Below are 23,895 nucleotides of genomic sequence, written 5' to 3'. Positions count from 1 at the left end.
TTCTCGTTTATTTACGGTCGCGGCCGACTGCCGCGGTATACTGTCCGCATAAGATTAATGTATTTGTTTGTTTATTTTTGTCATATCTCAGGCTTTACAACGACATTCTTCCAAAGACATTCACTGCAGAGTGGAGAATATAATCGCTGATTTACGGCTCGAATGAGGAGAGGGGTCAATCTATGTGGTTAGAGAGTGACCTGGTCAGTGACGGCGAGTGCCGCTGCTCGCGGAACGAGCAACGAGTGCGCAGCGGGTCTGCAGGAGAAGCGGACGAGGCGAGGCGAGACGAGACAACAGAACAGAGAGTATACCGAAAAGAAAGCAGAGGGTGGCTCCTTTAATTTTATGAAGTTGCGCTCGATGCCATATTGCAACAGAGTAAACGCGTAACGGAAGCTGCTTACTGCTACGGCTCGAAATGAACATCCTTGCGAAACGGAACTAATCTAACCGGGTAAATGAAAACTTTTACGAAGAAACGACTTGTGATAGGTCTTTAATTAAAACCTTATCCCAGTTTTATTTCATTTCTCAATTTTTCTTTTCTGGGGCTTTGAGCTGGTAAACCAACCTGACTACCAACAGAAACAGCTGTCGTGTCATGAGACCTTCTGCAGCAGTTACAGTTTATGTTTCACAGCAGGAATTTTCATTCATGTTTCCGACCTGAAAGCAACACATAGGTATTATTTACTTGCATCTCTGGATGAACATACATTAACAACGATCGACATCCGTCTGAAATCCATTCGAAATAAATTGGCGTGCAGGGATAGCCGAAGCGCTTGAGGTGACAGCTCGCGGTTAACGGGAAATCTGGTTTGAGTCCCGCTCCTGCACAAATTTTCTGTCACTAATAGGTAATATATCTAACCTAACCCAGCTGATGTCAAGATATTTGCATTCAACGAATTTGTTTTGGATTAACTTCAAATGAGGACAGTTGGCTGCATTAAAATTTTATTTATTCAAATGTTTTGAAATCATATTCGTTTAGTAAATGACGATTTATAAGTGTCGCAACGCAACTTCTGTCAAGCTTTGTTCTAAGGATGAGATTCATTTCACCTTCGTGATTATGTAACAGTATCATGATCCCTAATTTGAGAAACGTGTGTCAAATATGAGATGTATTTCAGCTTTATCATTATGTAACTGTAGGTGTGGTATGTCTTCTTCTTCATCATATTCTTCCAGTCGTAAATACAACAATAAATTGCGATTACTAATTTGAGAAACGTGTGTCTACTTGCATGAACTGTTCAAGACTGAGCTACAGGTTATTTGCACGTAGCTGCGCGCGCAAGTAAAATACTTTGACTTCTGTTTCCTCCACATTAAATTCTTCTAATTTTATGCTGCAGGGTACGTACTAAAGGAACCAAATATAAATGTAAATATGACCAATATCGAAAGAATAGATACTTCATCATCGAGCTATGATATGAAACTATAAGATACCAAAGATATCAATTTTTTGCGCTAATTGGTTTTCTCAGAATCGAATGAGAGGTAGTGTATACAGTGGGGAAGAAAACGCGCAAATGTGAAACAAGTCATTTTCAATTTTTTGAAAGGAAAAGGAGAACCTTCACCGAAAAACTAATTCTAGAAGTTGATGTAGCTGTGCTTCTTTTACGTAAAGTAATTTTTACAGTTTAATCAACTTTCATTGCTCACAGCAAGAAAATTGAAAACCCGTGTTCCGGTACTGCCATCAGCCGCTTCGTGCGAACCGCTCGCTTCTTACTTTCCTGTGTGGTCTTTTCTCTTACTACTGTTCATTACGTATTTCTAACTTAAGCAGGGCATCAAACAATGTTTTCCCGTAGCTAAATCCAGCAGCTAAAATGTACAATTAGTAAAATAAACAAAACGGATTCGTTCGCCTTTGGCTTCAGACACAGCTTTTTAATCGGTTTCAGTATGGCGGATTTCGCGCAAACGCACTAAATTTTGGCGCAGAGATTGCCGCTGTGTTTTCATTCTGTATAATCTCTATTCTATGACGAGAATTGTTCGCACTCTGTGTGGCTGCCGACAACTGGTCCGTGGTATTTCAAGGAAGTAACACGGGTCGAGCAGTACCATTATGGTTTAAGAGGATGGGAAGTGGTTGCGACTATCTTGGATTGATGTGCGGCGTATCGACCTTTGGAGCTTTTGAGGACCATGAGCTTCCGAACGGAGGGTTCCAGGTTTAAGCCAAGCTAAAGAAAGTGGTCACGTTGTAGAAGAGCGACAGAACTCTGTTGTGAACGTGACTCCTTAGTAGCATGACGTGATAGTAAGAAATGCCGTTGACGGAAAGACTCTCGGAAGAGTCAAGGAACTGGTGCCATCATTTGCACAATTTTGAGTCTGATGACACTTGTATCTTGCGTTGTACAACTAGAGGTGCTTTGCCGATGTTGGGTTCAGAGGTGGCATGAGTAATTTTGGGAAGTGACAGGAAAAGCGGTCGGTAACTGTTCGTCCCGGATTGAAAAGACTTGTGGGACATACAAAAGAAGAATGTAATAAGTTAAGCATGAGGTTGTTAATTAGTTCACTACGTAACGATTGTCAAGCAGTAATTAGTGTTTAATTTTACAGCATTGTTCAAATTACTTCCTGTAAGTTAAATTTTTTTGTAGTTTTAGAAAGTTATTTTTTTTGGTAATTTTAAAACCTTGGAAATTTTGAGCATACAAGGTGGTAACTGACATTACGGGTAAACATAAATGCCTTTACATTAAATAGAAAGGTTCCCTATTTGTATCTCTTAAACAAATTTTAAAGGTCTAGAGGTTATTTTAACTTTTGGTGGTCAAAGAAGTCAAATACTTCATAATGTTACTTAACTGATTGAGGGAATCCTATTAAAAGTACTCTCCGAAATATTAATTTAGAGTATAAATATCAGCTACGTTGGTAGAGCACGGTGTCTCTGTTTACCTAATTTTGTTTTTGTGAGTTGGGCTATTGAGTGTCAATAAAGTAGTAAAGTTTCTTTTGGATTTCAGTACACCACTAGTTTGCTCCATTCCCCACAAATCTGTGTCTCTACCCTGTTCAGTTACATGTTTGGTGACAATGGATATTTGGATCAGTCCTGCTGTGAGCGAATTGCCTAATTTCTTACTGTTTACTTTCTGCCTCCTCACGAATATCAGATTTTTTCATTGTGTGCTGAACTCAGAATTATACAGGTCCATATTGTATCTAACAATCGGAGTTGAGAATCTAGAATGAGTCAGCCACTATCGCTTAACTCTTTACAGCTGGTCTATTGTGATGAAACTGTTGTTATCAGTCTGATAAACGTTTATGTTGTCTGTAGTCTAATAGATAAGAAGAACTATGACTCATCATCACAGCAGAGATTTCTTGTCTAAACTGGTTGCATTCTGACAGCCACCAGCAAACAAATGTGGTGCAACCAGAGATAACAAGCATATGTGGGCGTGAGGAACAGGTGGTATCGACCTTTTACCACGCAACGGAATGCTATTGCCAGTACGTACCATTTCGTACGTGAGCTATTAACTGTAGTATTCAGATGTCCGAATTCAAATACAGTTGTCTGTCAAACCTCTCTTTATGTCTTCAGTACACATAGCGCTTTAGACAACATGTTAAAGGACGGAAGATTGGTTGGTTGGTTCGTTTTGGGGAAGGAGACCAGACAGCGAGGTCATCGGTCACATCGGATTATGGAAGGACGGGGAAGGAAGTCGGCGGTGCTTTTTGAAAGGAACCATCCCGGCATTTGCCTGGAGAGATTTATGGAAATCACGGAAAACCTAAATCAGGATGGCCGGACGCGGGATTGAACCGTCGTCCTCCAGAATGCGAGTCCAGTGTCTAACCACTGCGCCACCTCGCTCGGTGGCGGAAGATTGGTATTTAATATCTCTGCCACTTGAGGTCAGTGGAACTCTAGGTCGCACTATATACAGATGGAAAAGGAAATCGACACTGATATTTCTGAAGGAACTATTCCGGAATTCATCTTATGTGTTTCGGGAAAATCATGCAAAACCTAAATCACGATAACTAGATGAGGTTTCTAAGCTCACTAGTTCATCGCCTTAGTCACTGTATCAGTTGCGCCACTCACAATAAATTTTGCGATGATTCCAATATTTAAAAGCTCAGGAAGCCATGCAAATATTTTTGTGAATTTAATAACACGTAACCCCCCCCCCCCTCCTTTTCCCCACAAATACGCACACACAATATCGAATGGCTTTTTGGATTCAGGCTGAACAACTTCTCCAATCTAAATTCCTGTTGATGTCGATTTTGTTATATTTAAGCCTTTCCGTGTCATAAAATTGTGGTTCCTGATTATTACGGCGCCCTGGATTTGGAGCTCGGTGTACTCACGAGGAATATTATGACATTATCCTCCATCTACCCCATACTCGCTTGTCCTGTTGACGCTATCAGACTTCTTAGTCCAGGGGCGGGCAGGAATCCTGCACGTGTGTGGTGCACTTGTTCGTGTGCAGTTAATAGGTGTTCTGCGTGCACACAGGGGCAAGCTGGCCACCAGCTTCTCTCCCCTCCCCACCATACCGTCTCTCCACTCCTTCCTCTGTAATGCGGTTTTTTCCTAGCTTGCTTTATTGAATGAAGGCATAAGGTTAGTAGGAGTGTTTGAAAGAAATCGTGCATCACAGGTTGAGTTTACAATACGTTTAATGTCTGGAACAAAATTTGTACATACAGAGAAACGCAAACAGTTACGTAAATTTTCATCACTGATGTTTTCTCTTAACCGAGACTTATTAATTTTCATAACAGAAAAAATCTCTCACAAACGTATAGCGAACCAAACATTGAAATTATCTTCGCGGCTTCACGATTGAGGCGAGGTAACTCTTGCTGTGGAAAGTCTTGATAAGGGTCTATTACACGTCTTGCCAAAATGAACTTGTCTCTCGGACGAGAATTACACTGTATATCTATTAATTCCATTTGCAACTTGGGATGAATATCACCTATATAAACAGCAAATGGTCTCTAGAATCATTCAGAAGCTCTGGATAAATATATCCCCAAATCGCTTGAGAAATTCCTCTTTTATTGCACTAAGTACGGAAACATATTCTTTGCAATTCTGTTCCCGCACAGTAGGCAGAGTAGGGAAATGCACTGCGTTTCCTGACGAGAGCTGTCGTTCCCATAGCTCTAGCTTGCTAGTGACAGCTTGCACCTTTACAGCCATTTCACAAATTAGCTCATTTTCTACTTGCAAACTTGTGTTCAATGCATTCATGTGTCCGCTAATGTCCACTAAAAATGCAAGGTCGGGAACCCACTCTGGATCTTCTAACTTGCGATCGTACCTGCCTTTGTCCTTTAAAAAGTGATTAAGCAGTATTCTCAGCTCAAAAAATATTTTGAGTACATTACCGAGGCTAAGCCAGCGGCCTCCACTGTGGTATTGTATGTCACCCTACTCTTCCCCAATTTCAGCTAAATATATCTGAAACTGCCTATGTGTAATCCCGTGGGATCTCAAATAATAAACTTCCCGAATAACTACTGCTTGACGTCCCCCAGTTTTGCTGCTTTTGCACAGAGTACTTCTTGGTGCAAAATGCAGAGGATGCTGTACAATGATTCTTCTGTACGCTGAGGCTTTTTTTTATCAGTAATCCAACAAATGCCATTTGTTCCCCTTTCATTGCAGGTGCTTCGTCTGTTGTCACTGACACCAAACGTTCTCAGTTTAAGCCAGCTGAATCGACAGTTTTTTCAACGGTTTTTAGGATGTGCGCTCCGGTAGTCGTGCTTTTTAAAGATATCATACCCAAAAAATCCTCTGTTAGGTGCACGCCGCGGATATAACTCACTAATTGCGCGGTGTCTGAAATATATGTTGACTCATCAGGTGCGATCGAAACTGCAATAAACTCCTGCACAGCAGTCCTTAATTGACGGTAAACGTCAACAGCCATGGCACTTAAACGACGACTTACAGTCCTCCGAGAAAGAGTGATAGCTCGAAAGTGATTTGTATTCAGTGGGCAAAGTAAATAAGCAGCGTCATTGTTGCACTCCTTTAGAAACTCACCTTTAGCAAACGGTTTTCCTATCATTGTTGTCGTCCAGAAAATTTGAAATCAGTTAGTTGAGAGACATGACGAAAGAAAGTCGCAGATCTCTCGCGACAACAGCAACTTCCATTAGACTTATCTAGTATCGTCAGATCGCTCTTCTTAAGGTCAGTCAATTTCCCCATCCGCTCAGAATCCGACAATAAATTATAGTCGTCCTTGTGAAATTTATTGTAATGGTGTTCAGTACTAAACTTCCGCTGACCAGGGAAAATACTGCCACATATTAAACAATTACGAATTTTCACGTTTTTGCACAAAGAAAAAATGATTCCCCCATTCCCTTTTGAAATATAATAAATTTCCACCTCCCCGTTTCCTTGATTCACTCTGCATTTTCCGATTCTTGAAGAACAACGTTCGCTACGTAGTGGTCGCTTCGCGTCAACGTCCGCAGCTTAGCCTGGCACTACACTGCCGCAACATGCCGGCTGCCGCCACTGCCCCGGGCGACGACTGCACGCGAGCAGCACACGTGCAGCGCTGTGCGCTCATGAGCCGCGTGCAACGTTTGCCCGCCCCTGTCTTAGTCTATGGCGAGGAAGAGCTATGTTGTATGTATCAAATGGCTGGGTCTCAGCACTATATCTGAGGTCGTCAGTCCCCTAGAACTTAGAACTACTTAAACCTATCTAACCTAAGGACATCACACACATCCATGCCCGAGGCAGGATTCAAACCTGCGACCGTAAAAGTCGCGCGGTTCCGGACTGAAGCGCCTAGAACCGCTCGGCCACCACGGCCGGCTATGTTGTATGTTTCAAGCTGTTCAAATGGCTCTGAGCACTATGGGACTTAAATGCTGAGGTCATCAGTCCCCTACACTTAGAATTACTTAAACCTAGCTAACCTAAGGACATCACACACATCCATGCCCGAGGCAGGATTCGGACCTGCGACCGAAGCGGTCGCGCGGTTCCAGACTGTAGCGCCCAGAACCACTCGGCCACACCGGCCGGCTGCCCAAGCTGTATGCAATACATCCCCTCTTCCAAATTTCATACAATCCTCTCAGTTTTCCATTACCTTCCACACTGTCAGTTCCTTCATAATCCTCCATTTCCTGTTTTAATTGATTTCTTTTGTTTTATTGTATAATTATAAAAAATGTTTCTAATATATCTTGCAGAGAGGCCACCTCGATGAAGCATTGTTACAGAACGTTCGAAAAGGAGGCGATCATTCATGGATGTTGCAGATACTGAACTGTAATGCACGTAAACAGATGAAAAGATGCGGCATTATTTGGCAGCACGAGTGCAACCACTTGCTTGACTCAGTTACAACCATCAAGTATTTCAGACTGTTAGTTCGGTGTAATTCATCGACAAATAGTAGAGGAAGGAAGGAAGATTAGCATTTAACGTTCCGTCGACAGTCATGTCATTAGAAAAGGGGAACAAGCTCGAATTGTGAAAGTGTGGCAACGATATCGGCCGTGCCTTTTTGCAAAGAACTATCAGGGAATTTCCCTTAGCAGGTTAGGGAAACTACGGAGAGTCTACATGGCCACTGCGTTCGTTCCACGACAGAGAAGGCCGCTCACGAAGACGCTGTCCGATCAATAATAGAGTACTTTCGCCCATCTGGAGCCCTGTCTAGTTCGAGGAAAGGAAAACATCTCTCGTGTGTTTAAATTAAATGTACAAAGATATTTGACACGAGAATGATGTCCTGTTAACTTGGTTTCCTCTAAACAGGAAACCATCGACTTTGTTTGTCATCTCTTTCTTGTAAGAGCGTGTTAATGGAACAGCAATAGGGGAAAGTATTGTCGTCAACTAGGTACCTCCCGCCGTACATCACTCAGCAGCTTGCAGGGCATAGGCGCTAGGTAACTTACCTTGAGGTTAAAGCTCGCTACTTGTGTGTGTGTTTGCTTTTAAATAAATATGTTTTGGAGAACAACTCTGCCATGAGCAAATGCAATTTTTTTCAGCGACAGCTTGATGGTGATGGTGATGGTTAGTGTTTAACGTCCCGTCGACAACGAGGTCATTAGAGAGGGAGCGCAAGCTCGGGTTAGGGAAGGATTGGGAAGGAAATCGGCCGTGCCCTTTCAAAGGAACCATCCCGGCATTTGCCTGAAACGATTTAGGGAAATCACGGAAAACCTAAATCAGGATGGCCGGAGACGGGATTGAACCGTCGTCCTCCCGAATGCGAGTCCAGTGTGATAACCACTGCGCCACCTCGCTCGGTTGACAGCTTGATGGTACGCAATAGAATACTCCGAAAATTGTGGTCCAGCAGTAAACCTTCACCCCTGACTCTATAAAGAGTCGAACTCCCTTGTATAAAACATCATATCTCCCATCTTATGTACCATGCAGTGATACAATTTTGCAGGTGCATTCACTGGTTACCGCCGGTGAAGTGTGTTGCGAATAAAGTTAGGAGTAAATATGTACAGCAATAAATTAAAATGTGATGCCTAGTGCTGCAGTTTGACTACATGAACAGCGAAAATTTAATACGCCGTATACTTTATTTCCTTTCATCATTCTATGGGGGTCAGGGAGGAAAGACTGCTGCTGAATTCAAGCGGGTAGCCGCTTTCACTTTCACAGTCCGGAAAGTTTGAAATTATGTGTAAAGTTTGTTGAAGTCTTTCTGGAATACTAGATGAATGCCGTCTGGGCAATTTGCGCGCCATGTTAGAGATTTCGCCTGTGTCGTGCAGCCCACATAACTGTGGAGCAGTTTCTTCTTCACGCCAATTCTCGGCCGCACACTGCAGGAGCAATGAAGACGCTCCTGCAGCATTTCCATTGAGAAGTGTTTGATCACCCACAGTACAGTCCGTAATTGGCTCCCCCTGAGTCTCATTTCGGTTCACAAGAACAGCTGGCTAAGAAGACAAATTTTTTCCACAAAAAAACGAGCTGCAGACCAGAGAAGATAACTGGCAGAAAACAGAGGCAGTTGCTTTCTATGACGAGGATATTAGAAAGTTGATACAACACTACGACAAAACTCGAAACTGGAGCGGTGACTATGCAGAGAAGTAGGTGGAAGGTGTACGTAACTGTTGCAAATAAAACGTTTCTGGTTTTCGCTGTGGTTTCCATTTCGCAACCGATCGGAACTTACTTTCTGGACACCCCTCGTATCAGTATAAACGCAGTTTCTAGCTTTAATGTTTGAGTAATTGTATTAATCCTTTAACATAATGAACAGAGTACGACAGCGTTTTAAATTCGGCGAATAACAATACGAAATACTGAAAATCAAATATTTGTTGCCCCTGGAAACCGTTAGATAGGCAACCTGCAACTCGGATTATGCCCCGGGTAACTCGTTTAAGCCGTTCGGAGTGGCCGAGCGGTTCTAGGCGCTACAGTCTGGAACCGCACGACCGCTACGGTCGCAGGTTCGAATCCTACCTCGGGCATGGATGTGTGTGATGTCCTTAGGTTAGTTAGGTTTAAGTAGTTCTAAGTTCTAGGGTACTGATGACCTCAGAAGTTAAGTCCCACAGTGCTCAGAGACTTTTTTTTTTAACTCGTTGAATAATACAGATTGTGCCTTTGCGAGTATGGTATCATAGAGTCACGGCAACGTGGAAACCACGAAACCTGGAGGAGGCAAACTGTACCGAAATACCAGCTACACTACAGAGGACATGCAACTATATGTGCTATTAAGCAGAAAAAGAAACGAAACCTGTAAAACTAGGTCTTCTGCGAAACTGAATGTATCGCGTGGAGGGGTAGTAGTGGTCAATGGCTTTTCCATCCAGACTGCTAGGGCCGGACGCTATTGAATATAAGCGGGCAGCCTCTTTCACTTTCAGAGACTGACACAACACGTACCATCTATGGCGTCGATCCACAACGCCGACAAATACGGCAACTTGAAACAAATTGCTGGCAACTGGCAATCGGAACCTTCAATTATTGGCGGGTGTGGGATTTGGTTCTTTTGTTTCAAACAAAAATGATGGTGGGTCACTATAAGGAAAGCAAGTTTTACGAACTAGTACAATAATGAGCCAGACTGGTATATTGTTCCATCACAATGACTTGAAAATTTAAAAAAAATATACACTGCTACCGTTCACTGAACAAAAGGATACTTACTGCTTTGTACTAGGGTGTTGTCGCGGTCCGCGCGGCAGCCACCGACGGTGGTTCGATTCCTCCTTCGGGCATGGGTGTGAGTGTCGTTCGTAGAATAAGTTAAAGTTACAGTAAGTAGTGTGTAAGCTTAGGGACCAATGACCTCAGCAGTTTGGTCCCATAAGGCCACAAATTTACAAAAAACACTGATGCGTGGGACTCATGTACCAAAAACGAAGCATTCCTAAATTTTACATTAGCGGTTGTCCCTACGGAAATCAATGTAGTCATTTGTATAATCGTCATACTTGGCCGTAGATGAAGAAAACTGCCTCCGTAGTTGAGGTCGCAAACGCTCTCCTGTCGAGTAGCTCTCCACCCCGAATCAAGTCGGTTCGAATCCTAGTGGTGAGTGAAATTTTATCAGCCTGCATTTGGCTGGCGAGGGGAAGAGATGTGGTGGTGGTGTGATGTTCCTGATCGACAGTCATTGCATCAATGGCCTGGGTTAAATTCCAAACCTCACAGCAGTGTCTCATGAAGTGAGGGCTTGTGACACATCCGTCGGATGGGGACATTAAGCGCGGCGGCGCCTTTGGCGTTACTCGAGAGGAGTAGATTATGTGCCGGCACCGAGTTTCACTTTCTCTCCTCCCTCTATACGTAACAATACAAACTCGTCACTACATTGTACAAGCACTCATCGCAGTTATCCAAACGACACAGAAACGCGCTTGGAAATTCATAGCAGGTCGGAGGGGGGGCAACAACAAACTACCTCACAAAGGCCGAAATTCCTTGAAGTTCTTGAAAAGAAAGCCTAACAAGGATGAGAATATGCATGGAGCCGGAACTCCGTTATCAATCTGTTAACTGGCTTGACGGCGAGGTCGCAAATGTAGACGCCACCATTCCTCGAGTTGTGGTGACTTCAGCGGCAACTAACAAATTCGCGGCGCGATGGTTAACATTAAAGTTCCCAAACCAGCGGCTGAATGCTCATAGGAATGCATGGTTTCCTGTGTTAGGAAACAGTTGCTACACATGCGCACTGGTCTATACAACGAATAGATGAAGATGGACGCCCTGAATTATAAGTTACTCTACTAATGGTGCGTCACGACTCGCCGCCATCGCGAGGTTCACACCGAGGCGAAGTAGACTAGCAGCTTCTTCCTCTCGATCTCCGAGAACAGGTTCAAATGGCTCTGAGCACTATTGGACTTAACATCTGAGGTCATCAGTCCCCTAGAACTTAGAACTACTTAAACCTAACTAACCTAAGGACATCACGCAAATCCATGCCCAAAGCAGGATTCGAACCTGCGACCGTAGCGGTCGTGCGGCTCCAGACTGAAGCGCCTAGAACCGCTGGGCCACATCGGCCGGCTCCGAAAACCTGAAGACTGCTGAAGTCTACACATTACCAATCCTACAACGCCGATGGCGCTCACTCCTCCAGCGACACAGTGGACCAAGGAGGGACCTTTGTACCTACCGTTGGCACTACTGTGAATGAGGAAAGGTGATTGCAGCAACTAATAGCCATTTTGAAGACTTGGACAATTCCTATTATTCGGAAGGATTGAATAAATTAGAACAGCTTTGGACGAAGCTTGTAAGTCTAAAAGGAGGCTATGTCGAAAAATAAAAAAGGTTTACCCCAAACACGTAAGTAATTTTTATTTTTGCACGGACTTTTCAAAGGCCCCTCGTATGTATGGGTATAAAAGGAACAGGACTGTGTTTCCTCAAGGCAGAATCCTTCTCCAAAAGATGTTTAATTTACGTCAAATATAGAAGGTGCAGATAATGTTAATCCGTTAGAGAAACGGCGTTTTGAAGTACATCTCGATTTTCATCTGCACTTCTAATAGGCAGAACAAAGGAAAGATTACCTTAGACTGTGGCTGCAAAAGCGAGGGGAGTGCGGCGTGCTTTCTCCACTAGCCAGGATCGGCCGTTATCGCTTGACGTCCTGATCCCGACTCGCAAGCTGCCGCGTATCAGGTTATGTCCAATACTTTCGTTCCTACGACGGCTGCCACCTCCTATTGTCGTAATGGTGGTGCTGTACTGCTGAAACTGTTTCACTTCTTCCGAGAAAAAAATTCGACTGGACGGTAGTTAATGTTCTTCTGTCCGAACAGACCTCGGAAAGCCCAACTGTGCCACCGGACGCCGTGACATCCTCAGCCATAGGAGTTAATGTTCTTACATAAGTAGAATTAATTTTCTTACTTAAGTAATAAGAAATGGCTGGAACCATCGGCTTTCGTGATGGTGGAACTCTCATTTTCCCATTACTGGTTCCAAGTCGCCTAGCGGCTCATCAACAGGTGGGATAGTTGTTAGTAGTAGTTCATAGCACTGAGCAGGTCGTTGTGTAGCTATGGCAACAACAGATAAAAGTTCGAATGCTCTTTCTTACAGGCAGCAGTTAAAAGATTAATCCAGCTCATTACTGAGAAGAGTTATTCAGTTATTGCTTGTCGTGTCGGAAGATATTTATTATGAAAATAATATCAATACAGTACGAAAGGTCGTCGGAAGGTGAATTGGTGAGGTCTATCAAAAAATATGATGAGGGTTCAGTTACAGAAATTTACAAGACCTCATCCAAATTATTGCCGCAAACAGTCTCTCCTTTCGGTGTTAAGGGGCGTCGTTCATGAAATTGACTGAAAATGTCAATCTTCAGACTCACGGACAACAAGTCCCCAAAGTTTCAGCGATGAAATCGCACCCCAAGCGCCTAAAAAAATTAAGTGTGTGACGTGACCTACCTGCCACACCCACTTTATGAAGCAACACTTCAGCATCTACTGGCTCTGAGGGATAACAACACCCAACATTCACAAGGAAAGGCTTACAAATTGTATCCTGAAAGTTGTCAAGCGCACTTACAGATTTCTAGCCGATCATGAACTTCTAAGAAAAGTGTGTTCATAGCAAAACTCAGAATCCCAATGAGGCCCTGTACTTACTCGAATGAAAACGAGGCCCTAAAACCACATTTCCATCTGCTACAATTGTCAAAATTGCAACTTATGATCCAGTATTTGTATTTAATGATGGGAACGTAGTGAGGATGAAGGCCTTAGAGAGAATGGGCTTTAAGATAGGAAACTTCACGCAAGACATCTTCAGAAAACTAGATTTAAAGCGCCTCTCTGCAGGTAAGAAGTCAGTTGAAGACATGGTTAAGGAAAGACAGCAGAAAACGAGAAACTAGAAGAGAAGTCTTGAAGGGAAGGAAGACTCTGAGTACAAATCTGGGGCCTCCTGAAGTGGTGACATTTAAGAAAACGTTAGGTTGAATTTTAAATTGCAATTCAAAGTATGTGCCCCTTTTTCTCAGAATATGTGATGACTATAAATATTAAATTTTTTGCATTTATTTCTGAAAACCCAGTAAATGATGCCTCAATAGTAAATTTTGAAATTCTGGGTACAAACTGAGATATGGGGCAAAGTCCTTGGAATTTTGCGTGACTTTCGTATTATACTTAAAGAATCATAATTACAAAATTGTTGAAGTTCCCCTATTCCATATATTAAAAAAAACCTCATGAGAGAACTTGCTATATGGCAAGAGATTCAACAGGTAACATTTTGAAAAACTTTCTTGAATAGTTTCTGAGGAAAAGGTACGTATATTAGTTTTTGTAATCAACATTATTAAATTCCATAAAAATGTTAAATATATATAATCTAAGGAACTTAACAATAAATATGTTAATTAAATGTAAAACATGATACAAAATTTCACTTGTATAGCTTCAAGATTGTGTATTTTGTGCATTTTTAAATAGTGTGTGTTTTTCATGAACATGCCCCCTTAACCCATCTCCTTTTTCCAGGGTAACCAGGGAACTAATTAACTCTTCTGAAAGTAAAATTTCTCGTGGGTTTGATAAGATGTCAATCAAACTATTAAAAACATGTTCTCTTCATACAGCTATTGTACTCAGTTCTATAAGGCATCATCTTCAGAATAAATTGTTGTCACAGCTACATTATAGAAATGTGTTAGGTTATTAAGTGGAAATGAATTCGTGTATCGTATCGAGAAATAGGAAATTCTGTTCATATGAAACAGCGACCAGTGGTGCAATGGTTAAGAGAGCGAACTCACCTTCGATAGGAACATGATTCAGATCACTGTCCATTGTGATTTCTATAAATCTCTCTAAAGATACAGCTGTAGAATGGTTGTTTTAAAAAGCACATTGTCGATTTCGTTCTCCAACCTCGTGCAATCTCAATATTCTTGTATTCTCTTCGTCAGAAGGTTGGTTCGTTGATTCGGTGGAAGGGACCAAACATCGAGGTCATCGGTCTCATCGGATTAGGGAAGGAAATCAGCCGTCCCATTTCAAAGGAACCATCTCGGCATATGCCTGGAGCGATTTAGGGAAATCACGGAAAACCTAAATCAGGATGACCGGACGCGGGTTTGAACCGTCGTCCTCCTAAATGCGAGTCCACTGTGCTGACCACTGCCCCACCTCCTTCGGTTCAGAAAGAATGAGGTAATTGTCTACAGTTTGCTCTCCATTTCGACATCTTGAATATGTCCAGTACTGTTTTAAGTTTTCTGTAGTTAATTTGTTGCTTCCATATTATTATTACTATCATCATTTCAAAGACTAATTAAAAGGGTGTTTATTTTTGCATTTCGCTTCTTTTTATTTACGAAGCGTCTTCAGCGGTGATTTTTTTAGAGCTTATTTTCACAAATGCGTTGCGCTGTTATTTTACCGCACTCTCCAGCGAACACCAGAACGTCCGATTTTAGGAATTTGTATACACACATATCTAACACGCGTATTTGAAAATCACACAGTGAAAGTGAAGTAATTAAGTCAAATCTGTTCCCAAACGCCGAAAACTGAACATTCTGATGTACCCAAGAAAACGTGGTACAATTCCTTTGCTACTCATATGTGATGACAAGACCACAGAAAATGAATAAAACGTTCTCGGTTTTCAAGCCGCGTCAATTCGAGTAAAATCCTCGAGATTTCGATGACCATCTCCGCTATGAGTTCACTGACTGCAGAGGCTGCTACGGTTTCTCGCTTATATAGGCATGATGACCTCATCAGTAGCCAATCAGTTTGACGCAACGTGGAGCGCGCGCGTAAGTCGACCCGGGCAGCTAGCGGAGCTATTGCCCGTGTCAAGTGACGTCAGGTGGCGCCAGGGGCAGGCGCCACGTTTGAAACTGCCGCTCCCGCGTCGCGCATCTGTCTCTGCTTTCTTTCGATGTCCAACACCCGCCCCCGTGCCCTGCTCAGTGTGTACCGCCTCGTCTCTGTTGAAACTGTCGTTGTTTAAACGAATCTCGGCCGCTTTCTTTATAACGGAGTCCCAATATGTAGATGCATGAGCCAACACTTTTGTATTTTCTAACTGTATTTTATGTCGGTTTCCTATATAAGAGAGAAACCGTAGCAGCCCCGACAGTCAGTGAACTCCTGACGAAGATGGCGGAGATGGTCATCGAAAGCTCGAGGATTTTATTCGAATTGACGCGACTTGAAAACCGAAAACGTTTTATCCATGTATGCCGTCGCGAAAGACTACGAGGACACCTCAGAAAATCACCACTCACTGACACTCGGGATGCTTCCTAAATAAGACGGCGCGAAACGAACATAAAAACAAACAGTCTTTCATTTTAGATGAATAGACGGACCTCGTCTCCAAGAAGATAACAGCATACGTAGAGTAATAATAACAACAAATATAGTAGTGCACTTTACAGCCTGATAAAGCATGTGTGTGGGGGTTAAGAGCAGCACCGTCGGGTGATTTACTTAAGAAGGAAATAGATGAACGTGTTTGTCCCAAAAAATTGAAAAGTAAGCAGAAGATTCATATTTTAACGTCCAGCAAACGACGATGAGGATAGAGACGAGCACATACTCGGAGCACAGACGTAAGAATCAAAGAAATCGTCCTTGTCCTTTCCAAAGGAACCAGCCTTGTATTCACGTTAATCTGTTTATTAAAACCACGGAAAATGTTGACCGGACGGGAATTTTAATCCCGCTTTTATCGAATGTGACTCCAGTAACCACTTTACTCGGTAAATCGAAACTGAAACACAAAGTAAAAACCGGTACAGCCCTCTACTGTTCTCTTTAGAAATGCATTCAAAGCCTTTCCGGGCTACTTTGTAGGCAATATGCAGTTTCTATGGCCTCTGTAAACGTACCTCAAGGAAGTTCCAGATGTCCTAAAGAGACGTACGAGGGGGTACCCAAATTAAACCAAGCTTATTTTTTTTAAACTTATTTATTCACATTTTAAGCACAAATCTTCAGTTCCCTTCAAAGTGTTCTCCACTTCCACCAATACACTTATCTAATCTTTTATTCCATGTTTCAAAACATTGTTGAAATTCTTCTTTTGTGATGCTTGACACTGCCTACCTCTTTTTTTCTTCACCTCAGTACTATCAATAAAACACTTTGCTTTCATGTCTTTTTTCAATCCAGGACACAAAAAGTCAAACGGGTATAGGTCGGGTGAGTATGAGGGGTGAGAAGTTTGAAAAAACCAGGCACCCACTGTCACAAATCAGCTCGCTTCCGCCGCACATTGTTGGCAATCTTTTGAAAACTTCCAATCTGAAAGCCTGGTTAACTGTCTGACCTCTCACATCGAAAAAACAATTCAGCATTGTTTTGACGTTTGAATTCACCTGACGAACTTACTTGGGGCGAGGCGAATTTGAAGAATTCCATTGCCTTGATTGTTGCTTTGATTCAGTTCGTAAGTATAGATCCAAGATTCGTCACCTGTTTTGAAAAAAAAGTTTAGATCATTTCGAGACTTTTCTCAAAGCACAGCATGCCTCCACATGACCTTGTTTTTGTTCACTAGCCAGCAGTCGTGGCATGAATTTGGCAGCCACTCTCTTCACTCCCAAATCTTCTGTCACAATTCACTGCACTGAACTCCAAGTCACTCGCGACAGCTCCGCAATTTCGTCAGTGGTCCGTCGTTGTTTTCAACATTTTCATGTATTCGGGCCGTGGAAGGACGACCAGAACGTGGTATGTCATCGATTGACATTTCACCATTTTTGAAACAGAAAACTACGCAGGACTTGAATTTTCCCCATAACATCGTCCTTGTACTCTGTTTTCAACATTTCACGAGTTTCTGTTCCACTTTTTCCGAGCAAATTAGCCATTGCAAAAAAGACAATCATACAGAACAGTGCCAAAACAAGACGTGAGCGTCTTCAACGACGGCATTCGGCTGACTGACTTTGGAACATTCGCTGTATGCGCTCCTAGCGGGAAAACGCAGTTCTACAGAAACTCTAACTAAAAGCTAAACTCCACCCGAACAGACCATGAAGGTCTCATGATACCGACCGGTCGTGTAATCCTCAGGCCAAAGGCGTCACTAGATGCGAAGACGGACGAGCATGTGGTCAGCACACCCCTCTCTCGGCAGTATGTCAGTTTACGAGACCGGAACCGCTGCTTCTCTATCAAGTAGCTCCTCTGCTTACCTCAGAACAGCTGAGTGCACCCTGCTTGCCAACAGCACTCCGTGGACCGAATGATCACCCATCCAAGTACTAGCCCAGCCCGACAGCGCGTAACTTCGGTTATCTGACGGGAACCGGTGTTACCAGGGCACTACAGAAGCTCTGCCCATCTGAACGTCACCTCGGTTTCTTTTGTGCAGCCTTTCGTACACCTAGTGAGTGGCCTGCAGTCAATGTGTTAAAACACATTTTCTCTGTTATTTAGACTTACATATTTACGTTAGACTCTCCCAGAAGAACTGAAATTGTTAAAGGAGTAGTCCGTTTTTAATGGGCCATTTTACGTAATCAAATAATGATGAAAATAGTGTGCGACAGGTAGGGAACACAATAGTAGACAAACTTTGCAGGTAGCAGTGGGTTACTGTGGAAGGAGCTTTGAGAGTTGAGCTTTGCTGAAGGAGTCATGGACGACTGCTAGGAGGTCACAGAGCGAGTGAATCAGCATTTGCACCACTGCTCGACCTATTAAACTAGCGATCTCACGCAGAAAACTACAAACTGAAAGATATCCCACGTGGTGCCCCGAATTAGTGAGAGATAATCAGCAAGGGAGAGGGAAGGGGAAGCGATAAGCTGCAGCAGGCTGGCGACAGTGGCGCCACTCTACCGGCGGCCTTATAACGCACAGGCCGATCGTAGCTGCCGGCAGTCAGCTGACTACTTTGTATTGTTTGGCGCATGCGCAGCTCGCTGAGCGTTACACTTCTGGTAAGGATTTCGCAGCGCCGGCAGGACATTCACGTATTACAAACTTTTCACGCGTTCCACACTGATTATGCCCCGTCTAGTTGGTTTGTTAAGGAGAATGTTATTTTCGGTTTATGAATATGAGGAACTACTCTGAACTTAACAGCGATTTCCTCTAGTTTCTGTGGCAGCATTCGGTTCCATCCACCGACAGTATGGTTTCTTCCCAACAATGTACATTCACCACTTTCATAATCTGATTACTCATTTTTTATCCTTCACTGGGGGAGGGAGGCTTTCAAAGTTATTTAAGCGGGTGTCTTCCGGATTTTACACTGAAGTTAGTGGTCAGGTTACGTATTTTCCCATTCTGTATGAGAAATATTTTATCTGACAAAAAAGCTTATATAAACGCTTAGATGTATTTTAGAGAAGCTAAGTACGACGTTTATCAATCATATGAGACGAATAATAAATAATTATTCCATTTTCTGCCACTTTGCATATTTTATATCTATCATAACATGTTTTTTGTGTACCTTTTCGTTGCACTGTAAACACATTGTTTGTGTTTTGTTGTTTTTATGCTTGAGCATGTGTAATAAATTCCAGGTTTTTTAAGTTCCTCAGTCTGCGATTCTTCGCACCTTTACCTCGTCAAGAAGGCATGAATTTCCTCGGGGTCATGTTTCACGCAACACTCGCCGTTTCATACGTTCTTCCATTCAAATAGGAGTAAGGCGTTTCAGAAAATCCGCGTCATTATGAGGGTTGTTAATTTGCAAAATGCTGACTGTTTGATGTTAGCTTTATGGTTTTCTGTTTCGACAATTTCATTTTCCGTCTCGGTATCAGAAGAATCTGATTCATTTTCTTTTTCTAAATATCGCCTTATTTCCTACTCAATGTCTTCAGGACACAAAATTTAATGGAACTTGTCCAGCAAGTTATGTTTCGCCATAACACACACATTTTTCGATCTTGATTAAAATAACTGCAAAAATTAAACTATGGTTATGTCTAAATAAACAGAGCACCCCTTGTAGTGCTACAGACAGAACTAGTGAAGTGCACCAGAACAGGTTTGAATCCACGTGCTGAACTGATAATAGTTGCCTGGTACCCCGGCCAACACGGTTGCTGTAAGACCAGAGGTTATCAAATGTTTTGCACCTAAAGACCCTTAAATTTAATGGATTCATTACTGTTTATGTAGATGCTTTTATTAGCTTTGCATATAGGCAAGTGCGCCTTTCCTGTCCAATAATTTAAATGATTATTTAGTCCACTTCTTATTAATTGATTTCGTTGGCAGTGCAAACCCATGCCAAATAAATTTACGACGGCTATTCCAAAGTAAAGGAAGAACGTTAATTTTCGTATTGATGTATCCAGTTTCATATGATTTCATTCAAAGTCGATGTATAAATGTTATGGTGTTATAGCAGATATCTGAGCATTTCTAAATATTCGTTTGATTCATAGGAAAAAAACAAAAGTTTAATAAAATGGAGTATCATGCTCTAAATGGCTACTCTTCTTTCAAAATAGCCTACTTTTATATCGCTAAACCTGTCAAGATGATGTTGCCAAGGATCAACTGTTGTTACGTTCAAATGTTCCCTTAAAAAATGGTTTTTATGAGTGCAGAAAGGAGATTTGTAATTCTGAATTACATTAATTTCACCGCCTTCACTACCTCCTGCAAAAGATCTTGCCACAGCCTCTTGAGACCTAAAAGGTTTCCACAATTACTATAGGATAGGATCTCACGCTTCCCAAGTACTCAATACATGACCAGTACAAAGTCGAAGAGATTACACGACGCACTGAATTCTTTACCCCAAAGGTTTAGATTAAAGTTAGCGACAGTGAGGACTTACGACAACAAAACTTACTGTCTAATACACAATGAACGGATGTACAGATTGGGTTACAGCTGAAACAAAAGCCGTAACGACACCAAACATCTGCATGAACTGCTGACAAGAATTTACGTTCACACTCACAAGAACATTATAACGGTTAAAACCTCATAAAATTCATGCTGAAGTACGCATACGCGTCTTTTGTGCTCCGCATTAAAGCCATTTATCTATAAAACTCTGGGTTTGTGTTGAGTCGGCGCTTGAAGGTTAACGACTGCAAGTCGCGTAAAGAACGTAACAAACAATTACGATCAATATATCAGCAAGTGCCATAAACGATGTATTATTTTTCATGACAGTTGCGCTACCTTCAGTCAATAAACTGTCTACGTTGTTGGGTTGGATTACTGTGGAGTCTTTGGTATCAGATACGAACGTACAAGATCCAACTTGTGTAAAATACCAACACCTATCCACAATATGATATTACAGAAATTACATGCTACACAATCAGAATCGCTAATGAAAGAAATTAGTGGACCGGTTAGGTAATAATGAAAGTTGTTGTTAATGTCTTTTGTCAGACCTGCGCTCTCTTAAAAGTGGAAACAATGAGATAAGATTTTCGTCCGTATCAAACCCAGTATCAACATCACGGTCTCCCAGCATGAGTTCTGTGAACGAAGTATTGCTGCAGTTCCAGGTCAGTGCATCTCATAGCATTGCACATCAGATTTCCTTACAAATTATTCATGCTAAGGTTCCTCTGAGATCCTCAACTTTTTCCTTGCAGATGATTTTCCTAAGATTGTGCAACATACCCGCAGCACTGGCATTAAGAACTGGTCGATACGCAGTCACAGAACGTTTATCACATAGGGTAGACGCATTGCACTCATCGCTGTTGATAGGGCCGCGCCAGTTATAACCTGTTAGAAGGCGGAATTAATGTTCTCATGCATACTGAACAAAGAGTTCGCTACTGTCGCAGGTTCGAATCCTGCCTCGGGCATGGATATGTGTGATGTCCTTAGGTTAGTTTGGTTTAAGTAGTTCTAAGTTCTAGGGGACGACGTCAGATGTTAACTCCCATAGTGCCCAGAGCCATTTCAACCAACAAAGAGTTATGTTTTAGCTTTGTTTAGTTAAAAGTTAAGTCTTACAAAGAAAAACCACTAATAATAACGATATTTATGAAAAACAAATGTCCCTGTTAACGGTTTCAAACTGACACATTTATTCTCAGCCAGCTGTTCTCGTTTACTCTGACATTTAGCTTATGCTGCACGTCCGAAGTTGACTGTTTCTCGCTGTGGTGAAAGCTCCTTGTCTGTTTCTATAAGAGTTAATCTGGGTTTTTGCACAGCCACAATCCCATAATGCCAATTTTCGTCAGCACAGAACATGCTGTGTTAGTAGTGTCTCAAAAAATTGACTTTTATTATCTCTTTTGATGAAATTGAGTGTTATAGTTCTTAAAGATCTTCAGACACAAGCTTTATGTGAAACAAATATAATAATCGGGGATAAATTGTTACTATTTACGTTGTCAAACACTTTTTCCTCTCTACATCCTCTGCTACAACAAACTAGCTGTTACAGTGAGCTTTAGAGTTCTAACTCATTTTGGCGTTCGCAAACATAAATAAATAAATGTGAGGTTACCAATGATAAAAAAAATTACATTCATGAGAGATAATCTTATCAAAAGTGATACAGATAATTGTAAACTCTGTATCGATTAGTTACTTTCAACGATGTATAATCAAACGTTGAGCGTATAATACTAAGACAGAGCAATGGCCGGAAACGTGCCGTTCACTCAGATGTCTAAGCCACAAGAAATAAAGACAGGCGTCAAAAAATCTGCACACCACTGAACGAAAACATCTGAGAAACGGAAGTTAAGCAATGATAAGTTAAACTCTATGTCTCGCCTCTCAGCTTCTAAGATCCCTTCCTGAACAAACATTGTATCGTTGTTGTTGTGGTTTTCTGCCGGAAATCTGCTTTGATGCAGTTCTTCACGCTACTCTATCTTATGCAAACTTCTTCATCTTCGGGTAACAACTGTAACCTACATCCTTTGGAACCTGCTTTCTGTGTTCACCTCTTGATCTTTCTCTAAGATTTTTACCCCCCACTTTTCTCCAATACTAAACTGGTGACTCTTTCAGAACGTGTCTAGTTTAGCCAAGTCAAGTTACCCCACAAATTTCTTTTCTCCCCACTTCAAACCACTGCCTCCTCATTGGTTACATGACATACCCATCTAATCCTCAAAATTTTATCCAGCACTAACACTTAAATCTATATTCGATGTTAATAAATTTCTCTCCTTCAGAAAAAAGCCTGCACTTCATATCCTCTGTGCTTCAGCCATCATCTGTTATTTTACGGTCCACATAGTAAGACTCCTCTACTATTTTCAGCACCTCATTTCTTTATCTGGCCGCGCGGGGTAGCCCTTCGGTCTAGGGGCGCCTTGCCACAGTTCGCGCGGCTCCCCCCGTCGGAGGTTCGAGTCCTGTCTCGAGCATGGATATGTGTGTGTTGTCCTTAGCATATGTGGGTTTAAGTTAGATTACGTAGTGTGTATGCCCAGGCACCGATGACCTCAGCGGTTTGCCCCCATAGGAACTTACCACAAATTTCCAATTTTCCTAATCGAATTCCCGCAATTCGACTACATTGCATTACCCTTGTTTTTTTTATGTTAGTCTTATATCCTACATTCAAGACACTGTCCGTTCAACTACTTTTCCAAGTTCTTTGCTGTCTCTGACATTGCCATCCGCAAACCTCAAAGTTTTTGTATCTCCTCCCTGAACTTCAATTCCTACTCCAATTTTTTTCGTTTGTTTCCTTTACTGCTTACTCAGTTTATAGATTGAATAACATCAGCGATAGGCTACTACCATGTCTCATTCCGTTCTAGTCCACTGCTTCCCTTTCATTGACCTCAACTCTTTTCAAATGGCTCTGAGCACTATGGGACTTAACATCTGAGGTCATCAGTCCTCTCGAACTTACAACTACTTAAACCTGACTAACCTAAGAACATCACACACATTCATGCCCGAGGCAAGATTCGAACCTGCGACCGTAGCGGTCGTGCGGTTCCAGACTGAAGCGCCTAGAACCGCTCGGTCACACCGGCCGGCCTCAACTCTTTTAACTGTCATCTGGTTTCTGCCCAAGTTGCATATAATCTTCTGCTCCCTGCATTTCAGAATTACAGAACGTGTATTCCAGTCAACATTGACAAAAGCTTTCTCCAAATCTACAAATGCTATAAACATAGATTTGCCTTTCCTTAACCTATCTTCTACGATAAGTCATAGGGTCAATATAGCCTTGCGAGTTCCCACATTTCTCTGGAATCCTAACTGATCTCCATCGAGGTCGGCTTCTACAGGTTTTTCAATTCTTCTGTAAAGAAATCGTGTTAGTATTTTGTCACCATGACTTATTAAACTGACAATTTGATAGTTTTCACACTTGTCAGCATCTTAATTCTTTGGAAACGGAATTATTACATTCTTATTGAAGTCTGAGGGTATTTCGCGTCTCTCGTACACCTTGCA

At 42.1% G+C, this 23,895-nt stretch overlaps 1 protein-coding gene across 1 annotated transcript in view; it reads left to right on the top strand.

The window, feature by feature from the left end:
- The first annotated feature begins 18,345 nt into the window (after positions 1 to 18,345).
- LOC126322561 (homocysteine S-methyltransferase YbgG-like) overlaps positions 18,346 to 23,895 on the top strand; it is a 69,911-nt gene continuing 64,361 nt past the window's right edge. The window contains exon 1 of the mRNA XM_049994426.1: positions 18,346 to 18,461. The gene's annotated coding sequence lies outside the window, so the exon portion shown is untranslated. The remainder of the gene's footprint in view (positions 18,462 to 23,895) is intronic.

The sequence above is a fragment of the Schistocerca gregaria genome, chromosome 2 (genome assembly GCF_023897955.1).
Source record: "Schistocerca gregaria isolate iqSchGreg1 chromosome 2, iqSchGreg1.2, whole genome shotgun sequence".
NCBI lineage: Eukaryota > Metazoa > Arthropoda > Insecta > Orthoptera > Acrididae > Schistocerca > Schistocerca gregaria.
The sequence above is the reverse complement of the archived record's forward strand: the minus strand, read 5'-3'. Positions and strand labels throughout refer to the sequence as shown.